Here is a 4,929-nt window from a genome sequence, read left to right on the forward strand (position 1 = left end):
GATCTGCAAAATAAAGAACTACTGTATTTTTTTTTGTTGGAAAGTAGTCTTATGACCATGCCATGTTCACATATGGGGAGCCCGGGTCAACAACTTTGCTGTTGGACCTCCCATCACCTTTTCGTAAACTGTAGATCTACCCCGTCACCACCAAGTTCCCATTAAGTACAGTGCACAAGACCACACATAGCTGCTTCATTACCAGTATACTGTATATGCCCAGAGACCTACGAGTACTCCTATGTTACCTGGCACCAAGGTTACTTTGAGACACAACTTTAAGATTATGCACAATGTGAGCACTATATACAATAAAATATCTATTTGAGCTTGAAATTTGATATAAGTGTTTTCTGGAGCTTCAAAGTTTTTCCTACCAACCTGTATATCCAAATGAGAATTTGGACTTCAAGGGTTGTTCTTCACCACTCAAAGAGTCAGGTTTTGCTGAATAGTTAAAATGAATGACGGACATTGCCTCTTTTGAAGCTCATCACATCAAGACTGATGATGATCAAATAATTTTTTTTAAGTTTGATGTAATTTTTTAAAAACTTATGTACAGAAGGAATAGGGATAAAATCTTATTCTTACTGTAAATGTGCAGCCTCATTTTTGTTGTATTTCATTTGTACTTTTTTATGCTTATTGAGCTGTCCTTTATGTCTATTACTTTGATGTTCTTTAAGGAGTTACTTTTTTCGCTTTGACATGCCCTTTAAAACGGACTTGGACGGAAAAATGAACAATGACACTATACCTGGTTGGTGAAATTATTGGTATAAGGAAATGTATTAATTAAAAATTGATTGACAAATTGTTGTGTTATTATGATACCCAAAGAGAAAATACCATTTTCATGGTTACAGCATTTACAGTGTGATTACTTTGAGAAAGACACATCTCCATCTTGGGTGGATGAACACTGACATACATCATTGTATCATGATATGATCATTGCATCATCATCATAAAAACATTTTTTTTAGAGCTCAGTAAATCAAAGGCACTTTAGCTCTGTCTTCACTATGAATTTGTCTAAACATGAGAAAAATTGCAAACCAGTAAACGCAATTTAGAGTAGCCTATAATCTGAGGAAAACGTAGTTTTGATATGTATCCTGGTGCTGGAAAATTAAGCAGTAAGTATTAATGCAATATGCTAAAGTCTCAATATACCTGATCACTTTATTATCACTGTATCAACGACAGAAAAGCGCTCCTTTTTGTATATGGTACACTATACTGATAATAATAATAATAATAATAATAATAATAATAATAATAATAATTAATAGCTAATAGTGACTTATTAAACGTTTACTTGCAGGAGTAATTACACTGATCGTGGAAAAGCCAAAACCCTCCCTGACAGGCGTCTTTACGCTCAGAAAAAAAAAAACGCGCAGGGCTGTACATAAGCTCAACAAATATTTATTAGTTCTTGTTTATTTATTTGTTGATAGGCTACTTAAGTAATTATTCGTCCTCCATACTACATGGCTTGTCTGCCTGCTTTGCTGCTGGTCAGAGTGATAATACATACATACATAATAACATAACTCAGACCTCACATTTCCAACTAATGATAAAAAGATGTGAGCTCGACTGATTCGCAGTTTGCAGCGCTGCTGTTCAGAAGCAACTCGATGTTTGTGCTACCACACAGGAAAAGGTTTGCGATGGCCGGGAATCGAACCCGGGTCAACTGCTTGGAAGGCAGCTATGCTTACCACTATACCACCATCGCACTATCTCTACGAACAACTGGAACACAGTATGTATCGGAATTCCGCATGGAAAGGCGGGAGACAGAAGAGGAAAAGCAGGGAAGGGACATCGTGAAAAGCTGTGACCTCTTTACTCAGTTATAACACCAAGACTAAACTTTACTCTTGAACAATTTACAGCAGAGTGTCAGGTAATTTATTTATCATACAACACAAGGTTGTGTAACGAAATGAAAGATGTCCCTTCATGATTGACACACAAAACATAATGGATAATTAAACTGATATAAGACTAGGGTAATGTATACAAAAATAGCCGTAAAAAAACAATCTATAACTATGGATATTTATATAGTCAGGAAGATTGACCCTTCACTAAGCCACGCTTAAAGGAAAATCCAGGAGTAAAGGAGAATCCATAAGGACTTATGAAAAGAGGACCGCGGGACTCAACACGCGGCTGCTCTTTTCTAAGCGACGTAATTATGCTACGGCGGATGTTACTGACGTGGCTTGCCGTGATAAAACTACAATATTCCGAAGATGGACTACAAAAAGCGCATCTTTGACACTGCGCCCCATGTTGTTGTAATGCAGGCCATCTAAAGGTGGACAACACGGTGGAATAGGCCTATATTACTAAATACCCAAGATAGCAAAAAGGCAGATAAGGTAGCCTACCAGTCACTAAATAATGGACAGGGTTGTTACATTGAGAATGCTTGCTCACACTCACCCTCCTGCCCACCCATAGGCGTATTTATCAACATGAATCCCAATTGTATGTAAATACAGTGTTTCCCACTGAATGACAGCCTAACTGTGCCGAGAGAGAGAGAGAGAGAGAGAGGGAGAGACGGGGCAAGAGGAGATGCTGAGAGAATATATGCACTGCGCGGAGCTCTGTCATCAAATACGATTTTACCCATTTTAAATAGTAACAAAATCAATCGAAAATCAGCGTTGATAATGTGGCAGGCCGCCACAAATAAATCAGTGTGTGGGAAACGCCTACTGTAGAGGTTATCTAGCTTGTTATTTGCCTTTATTAAGACAAGGGTGTCAGCATCTGTGAGTGAAGTAAAATGAATTTGCTGAAGGCTGGTGTACCTTATGCTAAAGGAGATATAAAAGGAAGCATTGAGGCACCTTTCCTTAGCTTTAAGATAATTCGAACAGCTCTTATCATGGCTGCCACTAAAATACTTCTGGTTCACTTCACTCAGTTATGAACCTTCCTTAGCAAAAAAGACTTTTCAAACGCAGCCTCAGACTGTCCCACACTTTCAAGCCTGCTCCATTGACTCGTATGCTGCAGGAGTCGTTTTCTAGCTTTTTATTTTTTGCTGTATTTTTGCTGTATAATAATAATAATAATAATAATAATAATAATAATCCTTATTTGTAGAGCACTTTTCAAAAACAAGCTACAAAGTGCTGTAACAAGTGTAAAGAATAATACAAAAAAAACAAGATAAGAGCATGAAAAATTAATATAAAATTAGTAAAATACAATAAAATAAAAGGGATAAAATAAAGTCAAATAAGATCGGGAAAAGCTCTCCTATAAAAGTATGTTTTAAGAAGGGACTTAAAAGAGTTCACTGACTCAGCCGACCTGATTTCCTCGGGCAGGCTGTTCCAGAGCCTCGGGGCCCTGACAGCAAACGCTCTGTCCCCTTTAGTTTTCAGTCGAGACTCTGGAACAGACAACAGACCTCTGCCCGAGGATCTCAAGGTACGTGCTGGTGCGTATGGGACTAAAAGGTCAGAAATATAACAAGGCGAGAGGCCATGAAGAGCTTTAAAAGTGATCAATAGAATTTTAAAGTCAATTCTAAAACATACTGGGAGCCAGTGTAATGAAGCTAAAATAGGAGTAATGTGGTCATATTTCTTTGTTCTGGTTAAAAACCTGGCAGCTGAGTTCTGGACAGTCTGGAGTCGATCAATAGATTTTTGGGTTAAACAGGTGAAAAGGCTGTTGCAATAATCCAGGCGTGATGAGACGAAGGCGTGTAAAATGGTCTCGGTGTCCTTAAAAGTTAACATAGATCAAATTTTTGCTATATTTCTAAGTTGATAAAAACATGATTGAACAAGCTTTGTGGTGTGCTGCTCGAAATTTAAATTACTATCAAACCAAACACCAAGGTTCTTTGCCACAGGCTTAATGTGATTTACTAGGGAACCAGCAGATGGCAGTATTTGATTTGCCATCTGCTGAGACCCGATGACCAGGATTTCTGTTTTGTCTGAGTTCAGCTGGAGGAAATTATTTGACATCCATTTTTTAACTTCACAAAGGCAGTTGTTAAGTGAACTCAGCATTCCAGGGTCTGTAGATCTGATGGGCAAGTATATTTGTGTGTCATCAGCATAAATATGAAAAGAAATGCCATGTTTATGGATAATATGTCCAAGGGGAAGCAGATACAAGGAAAACAAAATGGGTCCTAAGACCGACCCCTGAGGCACACCATATTTAACTGGACAGAATGAGGAGACATAGTTGTTTACAGACACGCAAAACTTCCTATTTGACAGGTAGGATGAAAACCATTCTAGGGCAGTACCAGAGATCCCCACCCAGTGCCTCAGTCTGTCTAACATGATGATGTGATCAATGGTGTCAAAAGCAGCGCTAAGGTCCAGGAGTACCAGGACTGAGCACATGCCTTCATCAGCAGACATTAAAAGGTCATTGGTGACTTTAAGCAGGGCAGTCTCAGTGCTGTGGTACTTCCTAAAACCAGACTGAAACTTTTCAAATATTTTGTTATTTTCCAGTACAGTGAGCAGCTGTTTGGACACAATTCTTTCTAGAATCTTAATAAAAGGCAGTTTTGAAATTGGTCTAAAATTATGTGGGAGGGAGGGATCTAAACCAGGTTTCTTTAAAAGTGGGTTCACGCAAGCCGTTTTAAAATAATCAGGGACACAACCAGTAGATTATGGTCAAACGCTGTTCCTGGGGCACTTGTAATAATTACAATCGCTACCCAGAGAGGTTGAAAGGAGAAGTATGATTTATTCCCTTTCCAAAACCTAAAACAAATCCAGAAAAATGTAGGCTGTGGGCTGTTTCTAATGTAACATTAATGTTAGTTGGCTAACGCCAGCTCGTTGGAGGAGCGTAGCGGCCGAGAAGGAATGTAAGTTTGTATTATGGAGTTTAGGTAGATGGGTGCAGACCCAG

The 4,929-nt window shown here is 38.6% G+C and overlaps 1 non-coding gene across 1 annotated transcript; it reads right to left on the reverse strand.

Moving 5' to 3' along the window:
* Positions 1–1,678: 1,678 nt before the first annotated feature.
* Positions 1,679–1,750, reverse strand: trnag-ucc. The gene has a single exon. It is a non-coding gene; the product is annotated as a tRNA-Gly (tRNA).
* Positions 1,751–4,929: the final 3,179 nt, after the last annotated feature.

The sequence above is a fragment of the Micropterus salmoides genome, unplaced genomic scaffold (genome assembly GCF_014851395.1).
Source record: "Micropterus salmoides isolate LMB-PRFRI ecotype aquatic unplaced genomic scaffold, ASM1485139v1 Ms_hic_scaffold_1, whole genome shotgun sequence".
Taxonomy (NCBI): domain Eukaryota; kingdom Metazoa; phylum Chordata; class Actinopteri; order Centrarchiformes; family Centrarchidae; genus Micropterus; species Micropterus salmoides.